This window comes from Ochotona princeps, chromosome 26 (genome assembly GCF_030435755.1).
Source record: "Ochotona princeps isolate mOchPri1 chromosome 26, mOchPri1.hap1, whole genome shotgun sequence".
NCBI classification, from domain to species: Eukaryota; Metazoa; Chordata; class Mammalia; order Lagomorpha; family Ochotonidae; genus Ochotona; species Ochotona princeps.
Window position 1 is genome coordinate 22,568,407 of NC_080857.1, and position 17,377 is coordinate 22,585,783.

At 47.2% G+C, this 17,377-nt stretch overlaps 1 protein-coding gene and 1 non-coding gene across 3 annotated transcripts in view; both read right to left on the reverse strand.

Moving 5' to 3' along the window:
- EXD2 (exonuclease 3'-5' domain containing 2) overlaps window positions 1–17,377 on the reverse strand; it is a 57,550-nt gene that overhangs the window by 32,654 nt on the left and 7,519 nt on the right. Inside the window, exons 1-2 of one of the 2 annotated variants that reach the window (XM_058655569.1) lie at window positions 9,635–9,651; window positions 6,437–6,656 (exon numbers count right to left, since the gene is read on the reverse strand). The gene's annotated coding sequence lies outside the window, so the exon portion shown is untranslated. Of the gene's footprint in view, window positions 1–6,436; window positions 6,657–9,634; window positions 9,652–17,377 lie in introns of those variants that run through there. The other variant, XM_058655567.1, reaches the window with a different exon arrangement.
- LOC118759819 (U2 spliceosomal RNA) lies at window positions 15,863–16,056 on the reverse strand. The gene has a single exon (XR_009244289.1). It is a non-coding gene; the product is annotated as a U2 spliceosomal RNA (small nuclear RNA).

Here is a 17,377-nt window from a genome sequence, read left to right on the forward strand (position 1 = left end):
GCCATAAGTAGGGAACTAGATGGGAAGTCAAGTGGCCAACACACAAACTGGCACCTCTACGGGATTTCTTCCCTTGAAGGGGGAGGATTAATCAACTGAGCTATGGTGCCATTTCCTAATACAGTGCCCTTTATGTTTTAATGCATACTTTAAAGATTTATTTTTTATTGGAAAGTCAGATATACAGAGAGGAGGAGAGAGACAGAGAGAAAAATCTGTCCGCTGATTCACTCCCCAAATGGCCATAACAGCTGAAGCTGTGCCGATCTGAAGCCAGGAGCGTAGAGCCTCTTCTAGGTCTCCCAAGTGGGTGCAGGGTGCCAAGCTTTGGGACGTCCTCGATTTCTTTCCCAGGCCACAAGCAGGGAGCTGGATGGGAAACAGGGCTGCCGGGATTAGACACAAAACCCATATGGGATCTCAACATGCAAGGCGAGAACTTTAGCTGCTAGGCTACTACACAGGGCCCCACAGTGCTCTTTAGAGACAGGACAAATAAATATCACACTTGACAAAATAATTGCATCTAATCTAATTAAATGATTAGGTCAAAAGTGTTTAGAGGTGCCTGGCACCATAGTTTAGTGGCTAACGTCCTTTCTATGCATGCACTGGGATCTGATATGGGCACCAGCAGTTCGTGTCCTGGCCACCCCTCTTCCCATCCAGCTCCCTGCTTGTGGCCAGGGAAAGTAGTCGAGGACAACCCAAAGCTTTGGGACCTGCACCCATGTGGGAGACCCAGAAGAGGCTGCTAGCTCCTGGCTTCAGACCATCTCAGCTCTGGCTGTTGCAGCCGCGTGGGGAGTGAATCATCGGACAGAAGATCTTCCTCTCTTTCCTCCTCTCTTATATATCTCACTTTCCAATAAATATAAATAAATTTTTAAAAAAAAAGTGGGTCCGGTGGTGTGGCCTGGCAGATGAAGTCCTCACCTTGAACGTTCTGGGATCACATATGGACGCCGGTTCTAATCCCGGCACCTCCACTTCCCATCCAGCTCCCTGCTTGTGGCCTGGGAAAGCAGTCAAGGACGGCCCAAGGCCTTGAGACCCTGCACCTGTGTGGAAAACCCAGGAGAAATTCTTGGCTCCTGGCATTGGATTAGCGCAGCACCGGCCGTTGCGGTCACTTGGGGAGTGAATCATCGGACGAAGATCTTCCTCTCTGTCTCTCCTACTCTCTGAATGTCTGCCTTTCCAATAAAATAAATAATCTTTAAACAAAAAAAAAAAAAAAAGAAAAGAAAAGAAAAGAAAGAAAGATCCTCCATCCACTGGCTCACTGACCCAGTGGCCACAACGGCCAGAGCTGAGCCAATCAAAGTCAGGAGCCAGGAGCCTCTTTCAGTTCCCCCACGCAGGCGCAGGATCCCAAGGCTTTGGACTGTCCTTGATTGCTTTCCCAGGCCACAGAGAGCTGGATGGGAAGTAGAGCATCTGGGACATGAACTGGCGCCCATATGGGATTCCGGTGCATGCAAGTTGAGGACCTTAGGCACTAGGCTACTATGCTAGGCCCAATCTTTCTCTATTTCTGTCCTTCTTTCTGTAAATCTCTCTTTCCAATAAAAACAAATAAGTCATTATAAAATATAATAAATCTGGCAACGGTGTCGAGAAATGAGAACTCTCATTGTTAGCAGAAATGTCAACGGACACAAGTTGCGTTGGAAAATAACACTAAGTTTCTATGGCTCCCTAATTCCATCCTTAGGTATATATTCATAAATTCACATAAAAACTCACAACAGCATCATTCATAATGGTTAGCCAAAAAAAAAAAAAAAAAAATCCAAATATGCATTAGCTGAGAACTGGATAAACAAAAGGGGAAAGGTCTACTTGTGATGGATGGAATTACATCTCCCGGCAAGAGACAGGGAAGTTTTAAGCCCCAGTAACCGTGAATGTGTCCTTATTTGGAAATAGTTAAAATGATGTCATACTGTACTGGGGAAGGTCCTTAATCCACTATGACTGCTGTCCTTATAGGAAGAGACACAGAGGCAGACCCTCACAGAAAAAATGCAATGTGAACACAGGTGCTCCTGGAAGGTAGCCACATGGAGACAACTGAGTTACACAACTGCCAACCCAGGAATGCCAGGCTTGCCGCCCACCACCAGAAGCTGGGACAAGGCAAGGAAGGATTCTGCCCTACAGCCTTCAGAGACAGCACAACATTGCTGACCTTGACTTTAGCCTCAGGCACTCTAAGAGAATAAATGTATGTTGTAAACCATTCAGTTTGCATGGCTTTTCAACTGCGGCCATAAGAAACCAATACACTGGGCCAAGTAGCTAAATCCTCGCCCAGGATCCAATATGGGCACCAGTTTTTGTTCTGGCTGCTCTACTTCCCATCAAGCTCCCTGCTTGTGGCCTGGGAAAGCAGTCAAAACGGCCAAATGCATTGGGACTGCTGGGGTCCTTGTGGTGGCTGTGAAGACAGGAAGGTGTGTAGAGTATTGTTCCATTGTAGGAAGGGCCGCCAGGAATTTCCTGCTGCACGGCAGGGCCCAGATGATGTCTCTACAACCACCTGGATGCGGCTCCACCTCCCTTTGCATGGACACTATTCTATAATCTATTTAAGCATTTTCTGCCTCTGCAGTTAATGTTTATTACCAATGTGAGCTTGGAAGTTGACGTTGCTGATTCCGTTTTAGCCAAATGGCCTTTTATTATTGCTGCCCCCACTGACCATACGCTGATCAAGGGTGTGAAGTCCCTAGATATAGTGGGAATCTATTCTTTCCCTCTTTCCTTGATTTTTAGGTCCTTCCTTCTGTGATGCATTTCTTCCCTTAAGAAGATTCAAGATTAAGTTGTAGAATGAGGATTGTAGTAGCAATGTGTTGCTGATTGATACGCAACATCTATTGAGAACTTCCTGACCACAGGGTCAGGATGGATAACATCCTGCTTTAAGGTGAAACAAAGGGCAGAATTATCCTTAGAAACACCCACGTGACCATGACATAAAAAGTCTGAGCCAGAGTTTGTCTGCTTCTGTATAAATAAAGTGGACAGCTTTCCCGCACCGTCCATTATGATCATGAAATCGTAGTGGTTCATTTATTTCCTCTTTATCCCTGATCCACGCACCCTTCTCAAGTTCCGAACTCAGCAGGAGCTGGACTCTGGCAGGGACCCTGCACCCACGTGGGAGATCCGGAAGAAGCTCCTGGCTCCTGCTTCGGACTGGTTCAGTTCCACCTGTTCCGGTGATTCACTCCCCAAGTGGCCACAACAGTTGGAGTTGAGCCAATCCGAAGCCAGGAGCCCGGAGCCTCTTCTGATTCTCCCATGTAAGTACAGGGTCTCAAGACTTTGGGCCATCCTTCACTGCTTTCCCAAGCCACAAGCAGGGAGCTGGATGGGAAGTGAGACTGCTGGGATTAGAACCGTCACCCATATGGGATCCTTGCACGTTCAAGGCCAGGACTTTAGCCACTAGGCCACGCCGCTGGGCCTGACCCAGATTTTTTTTTTTTAAAGATTTATTCATTTTATTACAGCCAGATATACACAGAGGAGGAGAGACAGAGAGGAAGATCTTCTGTCCGATGATTCACTCCCCAAGTGAGCCTCAACGGGCCGGTGCGCGCCGATCCGAAGCCAGGAACCTGGAACCTCTTCCGGGTCTCCCACGCGGGTTCAGGGTCCCAATGCATTGGGCCATCCTCAACTGCTTTCCCAGGCCACAAGCAGGGAGCTGGATGGGAAGTGGAGCTGCCGGGATTAGAATCGGCGCCCATATGGGATCCCGGGGCGTTCAAGGCGAGGACTTCAGCTGCTAGGCCACGCCGCTGGGCCCAACCCAGATTTTTGTAAAGCAATAAAGCATGTGACTTTCAATAGAATTATTTCGAAAGATACTAACCGTATTACTTTTCAAAGCACAACATTTTGGGCCTAGTGCAGTAGCCTAGTGGTTAAAGTCCTTGACTGTATGCACCAGAATTCCATGTGAGTGCAGCTCATGGTTGCTCTACTTTCCTTCCAGTAACCTGTTTGTGGCCTGAGAAAGCAAAGGAAGATGGCCCCAGGCCTCGGGATACACTGCTTGCATGGGAGACCCCAGAAAGAAGCTCCTGGCTCCTGGCTTCAGACTGGCTCAGCTCCAGCCACTGCAACCACTTGGCAAGCGAATCAGCAGATGGAAGACCTTTCTGTCTCTCCTTCTTTCTTTAAATCTGACCATCCAATCAAAATAAATAAATCCTAAAAAGAAAAGGACAACAATTCTTTTTTTTCCACTTTTATTTATTTTATTTGTGAGGCAGAGGAAAAGAGATGTATCAACCGGCCCACTTCCCAAATGCCTGAAACAGACAGGGCTAGGGCAGATTAAAGCCAGAAGCCCAAAACTCAATCCAAATTCCTATGTGGGTGGCAGCGAGCCAACCACCTGAGTCACCACCCACTGCCTCCCAGGGAGCTGGAGTCACCAACATAACAGGATTCAAATCCTGGTATTCTGGGGACCCGGCGTGGTAGCCTAGTGACTATATCTCACTTTGCACGGGCCAGGATCCCATATGGGTGCCGGTTTGTGTCCCAGCGACCCCACTTCCCATCCAGCTCCCTGCTGGCGGTCTAGGAAAGCAGTTGAGGATGGTCCAAGGCCTTGGACCCTGCAGCGTGTGGGAGACCCGGAGGAAGCTCCTAGCTCCTGGCTTCGGATCATCTCAGTTCCGAATGTTGCAGTCACCTTGGGAGTGAATCACTAGATGGAAGACCTTTCTCTCTGTCCCTCCTCCTCTCTGTATATCTGCCTTTCCAATAAAAATAAATAAATCTTTAAAAAAAAATTCTCAACATCACTAGGGCACTATAAATTAACACCAAGGATAAACCATTTTCAACACAACAGAACAAAAAAAGACTGACGTCATAAATTGGGAAACATGGACATGTTTAGGCACTGCCATGCATAGGCCAGTAGAAGGCTGTTTTCTGCTATGTTGCATTTAACAGTGAAACACTGGAGACCATCTATGGCCTCTCACATACTGTGCAGTGATAACAAGGTACGGAGCCCGTCCCAGGAGTCACAAATCATGAAAACGCGTATTATGAATAAAAAGCTATGCATGGCCTTTAATTGTTTTGTGCCAAAAAAAAAATCCAACTTTTATATGAATCTTTTGAAGTATCCTCACAGAATATGTACTCTACTTACTGACAGAATTGCAAGACCCATTTTTATGCATAAAATATCAAGCTGCAGAATGGTATAGTATTCCGTATTTGCAGAAACATGCATTTGCAAAAGCTTCACATAAAACCTTACCAACATGTATCCTACCTGTGCACAGATTTGTCCACGAATGTAAAGAAAGAGGAATGGAGACATACACTCCACAGTAATAACAGTTCTTGCTTTGGGGGGACAGAATTAGTAAAGATGATATACAGAAGAAAATATAGATCAAAAAGAATCTTTTTTCAAAATTTTATATGAATTTTTTTTAACAGGACTGAACAGACCATGTCTAAAACAAACACAAAGAGTAAATGTGTGTCTGAAAGAAGCTCAAGAGAGCCAAAGGCAGGCATCCTTTCCCAACTACATCTCTTGCCTCCCACACATCCTAATTTGGGTTATCAACAAAATCTTTTGGTGAGCAAATGGACCATCTTTCTCTCCTTCTCTCTGTTAAAAAGTCTGACTTTTCAATAATAAATAAATAAATCTTTAAAAAAAACTTTCAGTGCAATTCCTTCTCTCCTTGCAATACAACTAAGAAAGTACAACCAGACCTAATTTGGCGTTGTCAAGGAGTGGGCAGATAAGGGAGTTTCGGCTTTATTTTTGTTGTTATTGTTGTTGTTGCGTGTGTGTGTTTTAGTTCAACAAGGTATAAAAAGCGTGTGGTTGTAGTTTAATGAACAGGTGCCCGTGTTAGAATAAGAAGTTGAAGTCGTTATTCTGACCTATCTCGGGGATGTGAAAAGAGGAAAGCTGTGGCTCCCATCAGGGCCCGGAATAGCAGCAGGTGTGGGCTGAGCTGGAGAGGCGGCCTCAGGGGCGGCGCGGCCCCACGCGCGCCGCGGAGGGAGCGCCGGCTGCCGGCCGAGGAGTCACCCGGTGCCGCGGGCGGGGCCTCCACTCCATCCCGACGGGTCAGGACACCCCGAGAGTCCACGAGCTGCTGCCGAAGCGCCCCGGGATGGACGTGGGGGCCCGGGACCGCGCACCTGGGAACTCAGCCACCCCTGCCTGATGTGAAGCTGCCGAGGAGAGGGGAGGGGAGAAGGGGAGAGGGACGGGACCCCCCGGATCCGAGTTCAGGGGGCTCCCTCTCCTCAGACAAGAGCCCCCGCACGCTCTGGCATCCCTCCCTCCACGACTCCTCGCGATCCGCGCCCTCCTCCCCGCGCACAATCCGCAGGGCCGGAGAGCCAGCCCCCGCGCGACGCTTACCTGCGGCCTCGCTCCCGGCGCCAACACCTGCGGCACCTCACGCTTCAAGAGCTGGAACCTCCGTGACCGCCTGCGCACACCCACCCGGATCCGCTAGGTTCGCAACCACTTCCGGTCCTGTGGCCGGACCGACGGATGTAGCCCGAGGGACGCGTGAGAACGAGGAGCGCCATCTTGTACGGAAGCTGCTGGAGCAATAGTTGTCCGTCCAGTTTCTCGGCTGTGGAACAATGGATGTGTTTAGCTTGGGCAGGTTTCGACAGAGTGCTGCTTTTTTTTCTGAGGTGATATTTTGCATTTTATGATTTGGTTTTTAAATAGAAACCTGTAGAACACGAGAGAAATGCAATGTGAGACATCTGATTTTCGTGATCCTGGTAGTGTTTTTGCCCTACGTTAATTTTCGTGACTGTTAAATGGCCATAAGTAGGGGAGAGACACTGTCTTTAAGCAATGTAAGCCTCATTAGCTGTGGGTATCAGCCCCTACTCGTTGTGATAATTTATGCCCTCTTTGTAACAATAGCCACAATACTTTCCTTTTTATATTAAGACGTTCATTCAGTGGGCCTTTATGAACAACTATTATATGTGAGGCAACTGATGTATGCCTTATAGTGTTCCTTTGTTGTGCAGTGTGTGAAACAGAAGAAATGACATGTGCATAAATAACCAATATAAAACATGGTAGCTGAGATTGGATGACCGCGCTTGCAAACTGCTAGGAACTTTGCAAAGCACTTTAGCTCATTAGTAAATAAGCAACTTATTGCTCCTCTAATCAATTACACTGACTCCATTTCAGCGGAAAGGGGCCTAAGTACCATTAGGGGAAATTTTCAGAAAATACATAGAATTAACACCTTGCATTTTGGGGCTATAACTCCTTGAAAAACCAGCAAACAATAAGGAGGAATACAAGGTAAAATCACGAGGAGATATGAGCCCTCCAGAATGCCTAAATAAGAGACCATAAAAAGTTGTGACCCCGCTTTATGAAATAGTATTTCTTGGAAAGGGCCTAATGCTACGACTTGGAATGGGGATGCTGGACCCAAATGTCTAAACCTTCAATGCCGCAGGAAGCTGAAAGGTCCAGAGGTCACAGTGGACCTACTGTATATAAATTTCCTCCCCTTAGTATATATTTTTTATCAATAATGTCCTTCCTGGGCCTAGCAGCTAAAGTCCTCGCCTTGAACGCGCCCCAGGGATCCCATATGGGCGCCAGTTCTAATCCCAGCAGCCCTGCTTCCCATCCAGCTCCCTGCTTGTGGCCTGGGAAAGCAGTTGAGAATGACCCCAAAGCCTTGGGACCTTGCACCTGCATGGGAGACCCGGAAGAGCTCCTGGCTCCTGGCTTCGGATTGGCTCAGCTCTGACCAAGTTGTGGTCACCTGGGAAGTGAATCAGAGGATGGAAGAGCTTCCTCTGTGTCTCTCCTCCTCTCTGTATATCTGCCTTCCTAATCAAAATCAGTAAATCTTAAAAAAAAAAAAAAAAAAAAACAATTTAGAAGGACAGGCATGTAATCGGTGGAATGGATTAATATATGGGATTGTGGCTGAGGTTGTGCAGAGTGGGTTAAGCCCCCACCTGTGATGCCAGCATCACAGTGACTGGTTACAGTCCCAGCTGCTTTGCTTCCAATCTATCTTGCCGCTAATGTGTCTGAGGAGACAATGTTGGGCCCCTGCCACCCACATGACAGAACTAGATGGAGTTCAAGGTTCCTGGCTTTGACCTGGCTCAAGTTTCACCATTAAAGCCATTTGGATAGTAAACCAAAGGATGCTAGCTCTCCCTCTCTGTGACTCTGCCTTTCAAATAAATATATGGACATGAAAACAAGTTATGAATACAACACAGCCCCTAGGAAGGTAAAATGAGATAATTCAAAGCACACAGACGGAGGGGCCAGTGCCATGGCATAGTTGGCTAAGTTTCTACCCGCAGTGCTGTCATGTCATATCGGTGCAGGTTCCTGTCTAGCTGCTCCATTTCCCATCCAGCTCCTTGCATATGACCTGGGAAAGCAGCAGAGGCTGAATTAAATCCTTGGGCCCCTGTACACATGTGGGAGATCTGGAAGAAGCTCCTGGTTTCAGATCTCAGCTCCAGCTATTGTGGGTTTTTTGTCTTTCCTCTCTGTAAATCTGCCTTTCAAAAATTTTAATGGAGTGATTAGGGCCCAGCACCATAGCATAGTGGCTAAAATCCTCACCTTGCATGCACCAGAATCCTATATGGGATCTAATCCTGGTGTCCCTGGTTCCCATCGAGCTCCTGCCTATGGCCTGGGAAAGCAGTGGAGGATGGCCCAAAACCTTGGGACCCTGCACTCGTGTGGGAGACTTGGAAGAGGCTCCAGGTTCCTGGCTTCAGATTGACTCAGCTCTGGCCATTGTGACCACTTCAGGAGTTAATCAGTGGATGGAAAATCTTCCTCTCTGTCTCTCTTTCTCTACTCTCTGTATATCTGACTTTGCAATAGAAATAAATCTTTTTTTTTTTTTTAAAGATTTATTCATTTTATTACAGTCAGATATACAGAGGAGGAGAGACAGAGAGGAAGATCTTCCATCCGATGATTCACTCCCCAAGTGAGCCGCAACGGGCCGATGCGCGCCGATCCGATGCCGAGAACCTGGAACCTCTTCCGGGTCTCCCACGCGGGTGCAGGGTCCCAATGCATTGGGCCGTCCTCGACTGCTTTCCCAGGCCACAAGCAGGGAGCTGGATGGGAAGTGGAGCTGCCGGGATTAGAACCGGCGTCCATATGGGATTCCGGGGCTTTCAAGGCGAGGACTTTAGCCGCTAGGCCACGCCGCCGGGCCCAGAAATAAATCTTAAAAAAAAAATAGTCAACTGAAAAAGTGAAGGTGATTCTTGGATAAGATGATTTTTTTCTTGATAAAATGATGTTTGAATAACAGTCCCGTGGAGAGGTTCAGCTGATGGCCTCTGAGGTCCTTGTGAAGTGGATAAATCTAGGCTAAGGACCTGTGTTTAAGGATTATGCTTAGTTGTTGGGGTTAGGAAAGATACTAAGGTCATAGCAACAAAATTCTTGTGTCTCACTCAGTTCCATGAGGTCTTATCTCTCCATTTCACCATGTTATGCTGCTCTATGCATGTGGAAACTGAACCGCAGTGATGATGTAATTTACACAGCTGATGAGGGATGGAGCCATCTTACCCAGGCCTCTCCAGTCTGCTGACTCTGCCTAAGCCTCATGTTCCTCTGCAGTGGAGGAGGAGAAATACCCAAACCCTTGCACCACAGGCCCACACACAGAGAGAGAGAGAGAGAGAGAGATCTTCCACCCACTGGTGCACTCCCTATATGCCTGCAGTAGCCAGGGTTGGGCCAGGCAGAAGCCTGGAGCTAGGAACTCCCTCTAGGTCATTCCCAGGGGTAGCAAGGAGCCAAGTACTTGGGCTGTCATTTGCCGCTTCCTCGATGCATAAGCTGGGCTATGGATCTACAGCACAGCAGGTGGAATTCCAATTTGGCACTCAGATATGGGATGCATGGATCCCGTGTCATAGCATAACCCACTGTGCTAAGATGCCAGCCCCCATTCTGATACCTTGAAAAAATATTTATTTACTCATTTGAAAGACTGTTACAAACAGAAAGAGGGAAAAGAGAGCTGGCAGATGTTTTATCTGCTGGCTCACTCGCCAGTTGGTGGCAATGGCTGGGGCTTGGCTTGACCAAAGCTGTGAGGCAGGGATTTCTTCCAGGTAGCCTACGTGGGTGCAGAGGCCCAAGCATCTCAGCTATTTTCTACTGTCTTCCCAGTCACTTTAGCAAAGAGCTGAATCAGAAATGGAGCAGCCAGGACTCGAACTGGCTGGTGCCCATATGGGATGCCGGCACCCCAGGTAGCAGTTTTAGCTGCTGTGCCATAGCCCCCGTTATGAGATCTGCACAGAGACGGCAGAGTTCTGCAGAGTAGACGGAACGATAGTGGCACTCCTCCAAGGGGTGATAGCAGGGTGTTAATTTTTGTAGCAATGAGAGTTTGCCATGACAAGAGACTCTGTAATACAGTAGTCTGTGATGAAATGGTGACTCATGATGAAAATATTTGGCTTGACTCAGAATGCTGCTAGGTATTTCTGCTGAAGTATTAAAATAGTTGTCAGAATCTGTAAATAACTTGCACTTTTCTTTTGCAAGAAGACAAGCATTTGAACTTTCTTGGCTTTTCTGATGATAATCAGGCAGCTGTCAGCATTATGCTATTTTACCGGTACTAAGAAACAATATTTTAAAGCTTCCTTCAACGTGAAGTTGATATTTTGATAACTGAGAAAACAGCTGCTCTGTGAAAGTGATTGTGAAGGAACATTTTGAAAAATGATATTTGGAAATGTTTCCAATTTTAGTGTGTATATATATATATATATATATAAAAAATATATTTTGCCAAAAAAATATATGCCACTTATAAAAACACAGGCAACAGTTTGTTGCTGTATTTAAAATCTTCAAAGCAAAAAAGATTTAGTGTATTTTAGTATTTACGTTTGTGTAAAATATAAAATGTTATTGCCTTCTGATTAGCTGCTAATGTAGAAGGTTTAACTCCTTGGAGATAAAAAATCACCTGTACTTCCATAAAAATCTCTACAATGGACACGGCGGTGTGGCCTAGCAGCTAAAGTCCTCACCTTGAACGCCCTGGGATCCCATATGGGCGCCGGTTCTAATCCTGGCAGCTCCACTTCCCATCCAGCTCCCTGCTTGTGGCCTGGGAAAGCAGTCGAGGACGGCCCAAAGATTTGGGACCCTGCACCCGCGTGGGAGAGGAGGTTCCTGGTTCCTGGCTTCGGATCGTCACAGCACTGGCCGTTGTGGTTACTTGGGGAGTGAATCATTGGACGGAAGATCTTCCTTTCTGTCTCTCCTCCTCTCTATATATCTGACTTTCCAGTAAAAAATAAATAAATCTTTAAAAAGAAAAAACAGGTAACATGGTGGCAGTGGCCAGCATGCAGTGCACCCAGGTAAACTGTCGATTATGACAGTAGCGTCCCATGTTGGAGTGCCGCTGCCCACACTCGGGACCTGCATTGAGTTCCTGGCACCTGGCCTCGGCCTGATCCAGCTCTATTTGTTGGGTGCATTGGAGGGTGAACCAGCAGAAGGGAATTGTCTTTCAAAAAGAATGAAAAAGCTACCTTTGCTTTGGCAGAAAAATCTTTCAGCTTATAGGTTACTTGAAATTGTCTCACTATTTAATAAAAAAAAAAAAGTGGGGGAAGAAGGAAATGAGTTGACTAAAACGACATATTCTGGCGCCTGAGTCTGTGGACACATTGACAGCCAACGGCCTTAGGATTACTCACTCTGGTGCAGCAAAACAGACAGCTTCTTAGAGCCGTCAAGACCGTCCAAGTAACACCCTGGGAACATTCTGCTGTTTGCCAGGGTCCCTAAAAGGACCGACTGGCTCTGTCCCCTGGTGCTGAAGTAGCCTGACAGCAGGGATCAATGCACCTGTTCTCCCCCTTACCACCCTACCCCTGCAGACACAGGCGGGCAGACGGAAACACTTACTCCCCCTCTTCCTCACCCCCTCACCCTCTGCATTCTAATCAGAGCCTACTTGGCAGGACAACCCCTCAAAGCTTGTAGTAAATACTAAATAAAATTTCAAATTAAAATATTTTTTTTTCATGTTTAGGGGCTGGCCTAGTGTCCTAGCTGGCATCCCATATGGGCACCAGTTTTAGTCCTGGCTGCTCCACTTTCACTCTAGTACCCTGCTTATGGCCTAGGAAGGCAGTAGAGGATGCTCCAAGTCTTCAGGCCTGTACACCCCCATGGGAGACCCAGAAGAGGCTTCTAGTCATTTAGGGAGTGAATCAGCGGGTGAAAGATGCTCTCTCCCTCTATCTGTAAATCTGCCTTTCCAATAAAAATAAATAAATCTTAAAAAAAGATTATGAAATATAGCATTACAGAGACTCTTTCATCTGCTGGTTCACTCCTCAAGTGGCCTCAATGGCTAAGGCTGAAATAGGCAGAAGCCAGGAGCTTCTTTTAGGTCTCCTACTTGGGTACGGGGGCCTAAGCACTTGTCCATCTTCTACTGCTTTTCCCAGATCATTTGTAGGGAGCTAGATTGGAAGTGGAACAGTGCCCATATGAGATGCTACCCTTGAGTTGGCAGCTTAGCTTGCTGTGCCACAGAGCTGGCCTCCTTGGTGTTCGTTTTTGTTTGTTTGTTTGTTTGTTTGAATTTAAAAGGCAGATGTACAGAGAAAAGGAGATACAGAGAGAAAGATCCTGCATCTGCTGGTTCACTCCCCAAACAGCTGCAATGGCAGGAGCTGAGCTAATCCAAACTCAGGAGCCAGGAGCTTCTTCTAGATTTTTCATGCAGGTGCAGGGTCCCAAGGCTATGGGCCATCCTCCGCTGCTTTTGCAGGCCACAAGCAAGGAGCTGGATGGAAAGTGGAGCAGGCAGGACTTGAACTGGTGGGATCCCAGCTCATGCAAGGTGAGGACTTTCGCCACTCATCAGTGGTTTCTAAGCACCCTCATTCTTTCTGTATCAAACAAAGCAAACCCCCTTTTCTTTTTTTATCCTAAGCCTCTCCTCATTTCCTTCCACTCACTGTACAGTCAGTTGCTCTTTGGGGTCCTACCCTATCATAGCCTTGGGGAGCTTTGAGATCACAGGTTGAAGAACCTCAGTTTCAAAATCCCAAGCATTTGTTCATGGCTCATTGCTACTAACAAACTGTGTGAGCTTGCAGGCTAAATGGCTTAAGTGACCTTTAGCACTGATGGGTCCCAATTCTTATGAATCAAGGCCCACTTAAGATTGGTTGTCTCACAGGTGGCTCCAAGTAATTGAGTGCTTACCTTAGTAGCTGGAGGCATGGGCTGTCCAGCTGAGATAGGTAGGGAATGTGTGCTATTTCCCCTCACCTTGCAGACTATTGTGAATTTCCCCTTTTCAAGCTATTGTGGATTGCCCCTATAAAAACCCTATGAATGTTCTGTTCCAGGCCACACTCTTGGTAAGTGGTGTTTGTCCCTGCAGCCTGCTGGCCGGTTGGTCAGCCAGCTGCCTGCTCTCAACCAAGAGCCCAGACTCAGATGTGCTGAGTTTCACTTGGATCAATTTTAGACTCCTGGTGATTTCTGGGGATCTCAAAATCTAGGAACAACAAGGTACCTTACAATGAGACCTTAATGTGGACAAATTCAACCTTTTGTCAGCTTATCAACTTGATAAGACAGATTGAGAGTACTTCTATCTGCTGGCACACTCCCTAAATGTCCACAATGAACAGGGCTAGGTAAGCCTCAAACCAGAAGTCAGGCTAAAGCCAGCAGCTGGGAATTCAACCTGGGCCTCCCATGTGAACCCACGCACTGGAGCTGGCACTTGTCTTTCAAGGGCTGCATTAGTAGAAAGCTGGAGTCAACAGCCAGAGTTGGGAATCTATCTATCTATCTATTTATTTATTTGTTTATTTATTTATTTATTTTTAAATATTTATTTATTTTTATTGCAAAGTCAGAGATATACAGGAGAAGAGACAGAGAGGAAGGTCTTCCATCCAATGATTCACTCCCCAAGTGAGTACAATGGTCGGTGCTGTGCCAATCCAAAGCCAGGAGCCAGGAACTTCTTTTGGGTCTCCCATGCAGGTGCAGGGTCCCAAGGCATTGGGCCGTCCTTGACTTCTTTCCCAGGCCACAAGCAGGGAGCTGGATGGGAAGTGGAGCTGCCGGGATTAGAACCGGCACCCATATGGGAATCTAGCGTGTTCAAGGTGAGGACTTTAGTTGCTAGGCCACCATGCCAGGCCCTATTTTTAAAAGCTTTATTTTTATGAGAATCTAATTCATGCTCTCCCCAAGTGATATGTGGGTGTCTTAACCATCTTGATAGTCAGGATTATTGCCTCACCCGAAATCCAACATTTTTCAATCACAGTGGATACAATTGGCCACTCCCTCATTGATAAGCCCTTTTGTCTTAGCTTGAGACTGTCTCCATGTGACTATCTCAATGTGCACCCTTTTGTGTCAGTATAATGACTTTCTTCTCTGGTTTTATTTTCTCCAACTTTTTCCACTCCTGATGTATATCCCGGCCTACCCAAACATCCACCCTAAAGCACACCCCCTGGGCTGAGTTCTCCTTTCTTCTCACTTGATACTTGCCCTGAATGGCTGCACAGGTGTGAACCTGAGGCTTCACAGACCAACCCCCTACTTCCAATCTGATCCTGCATCTCAACGCAGGCTCCTGGGAGTACCAAAGGCAGCGTAGGATCAGCTGTATGTATAAGTGAGACCTTTACCAGGAGTCCTAGTTTATTTCCCTGATACCCTTCATCATCCTCCTGCTCTAATCCATCGCAAGTCTCCCCCTTTTTTATCTTCAGTCTATTTACTCTCATACTTCACTGTGCTGACCTTATCAAAGATACCATCTTACTCCTTGTCCAAAGCTTCCTAGTCATTCACTCAAATCCTGCCAATCCTGACTCCTCAAGTGCCAAAATCCCCCTATAAAATGTTTATCTGATCACACAAGCTCCCTGTTAAAAACCCTTCACTGATTCTCAGGTGAAGACAAAAATCCTTAATACACCAGACTCCTGCAGAATTTAGCTGCTATCTAACTATGTTCTCATCTGACGTGTTCCCCACATTATGTGCTTTAGCCACTGTGGCTTTCTTTTAGATATCTCGCCCCACAGGGTCTTGATTTTTCTCATTTTAATTTCCCTTTATCATTATCACAGCTAACATCCAGGCCTAACCGAGAACTCCAAAAAGGACATGGAAAAATGGAGTTCAAAATATGCCTCTGGGTGGTCAGTACTGTGACATGATGGGTAAAGCTGCCACCTGCAGCCAGCCGCAGCATCCCACGTGGGCCCGTTTGAATCCGGACTGCTGCATTTCCAATCCATCCCCCAGCTCAGCTGGGAAAGCAGCAGAGGATGGACCAAGAGCTTGTGCACCTGCATCCACATGGGAGACTTGAAAGAAACTCCTGTCTCCTGGCTGCAGAGCAGCCCAGCTCTGACTGTTGCAGCCTTTTAGGGAGTGAACCACCTGATACAAGATTTCTCTTTCTCCCTCTGTAACTCTGCCTTTCAAATCAATAATAAATCTTTAAATAAATATAGACCTGAATTTTTTTTTTGAAAGGCAGGTATACAAAGAGGAGAAGATAAAAAGATCTTCCTTCCTCTGGCTCACTCCCCAAGTGGTTTAAATGGCCAGAGCTAAGCCAATCTGAAGCCAGGAGCCAGGAGCCTCTTCCAGGTCTCCCACTTGGGTACAGGGTCCCAAGGATTTGGGCCGTCTTCGACTGCCTTCCCAGGCCACTTACAGGGAGCTAAACTGAATCAGCTGGGACATGAACCGGTGCCCATCTGATATTCCAGTGGACGCAAGGCAAGGATTTAGCCACTAGGCTCTCAGACTGGGCCCTATCAACCTGATTTTATGCAAACTTTTTTTTTTTACAGTACATGGAAAATCTGCATTTTGGATAGAGGATGTATCAGATATTAAACTGATAAGAACAGGTACTACACTTGATCTTAGCCAAAAGGCCGAGAAGCGATAAAATCTGTTTTGGAAAAAAAAAACACCTGTAAATTTAAATTTTGTTAAAAAAGAGTTATTATTTACTTGAAAAAACACAGTGACAGAAAGGAAGAGGTCATCCAATCCACTAGTTCATTTCCCCAAATGCTTACAATAGTTAGGGCTGGGCCAGGCTGAAGTCAGGAACTAGGAACGTCATTCAGAACTCATGAGAGTGGCAGATACTTATGCTGTCATCTGCTAGGAGTAGCCAGAATGCAAATCAGCACTTAGGGCCATCCCAAAGGATAGCTGCAGGGCCTGGCAGCGTGGCCTAGCAGCTAAAGTCCTCACCTTGAACGCCCTGGGATCCCATATGGGCGCCGGTTCTAATCCTGGCAGCTCCACTTCCCATCCAGCTCCCTGCTTGTGGCCTGGGAAAGCAGTCGAGGACGGCCCAGAGCACTGGGACCCTGCACCCGTGTGGGTGGCCTGGAAAAAGCTCCTGGCTCTTGGCTTGGGATCAGCACAGCTCTGGTCGTTGAGGTCACTTGGGGAGTGCATTACCTGCCCCTCAGAAGTAGCAACTGAACTCACACTTTTACTTCCATTTTCTGTGAACTTTGTGAAGCACCCTCATATAAGCCAGGCACCTATCTAAGCACCCTGCCAAAAGTAATTCATCTTGGGGCCTGGCAGCGTGGCCTAGCGGCTAAAGTCCTCGCCTTGAAAGCCCCGGGATCCCATATGGGCGCCGGTTCTAATCCTGGCAGCTCCACTTCCCATCCAGCTCCCTGCTTGTGGCCTGGGAAGGCAGTCGAGGATGACCCAATGCTTTGGGACCCTGCACCTGTGTGGGAGACCCGGAAGAGGTTCCAGGTTCCCGGCATCGGATTGGCGCGCACCGGCCCGTTGAGGCTCACTTGGGGAGTGAATCATCGGACGGAAGATCTTCCTCTCTGTCTCTCCTCTCTCTGTATATCTGACTTTGTAATAAAAATAAATCTTTAAAAAAAAAAAAAGTAATTCATCTGTCGGGGCTGGTGCTGTGGGGCAGAGGGTTAAGCTGTCTCTTGTGACATTGACACCCCCTATCATACCAGGATGCTGCACTTTTAAACCAGCTCCACACCTGAGAAAAGCAGTGGAAGATGTCTCAAGTGTTTGGACCCATGCCACCGAAAAGGGAGGCCCAGATGAACTCCTGGCTCCTGGCTTTGGTCTAATTCAGCTCTCAGTGTTGCAGCCACCTGGGGAATGAGCCAGCAGATGGACGATCTTCCTCTTCCCTCCCTCCATTCCACCCTCCTTCTCTCCCTTCTTCCATTTCCTCCCCTTCCTCTCTTCCTGCCCTTCCTG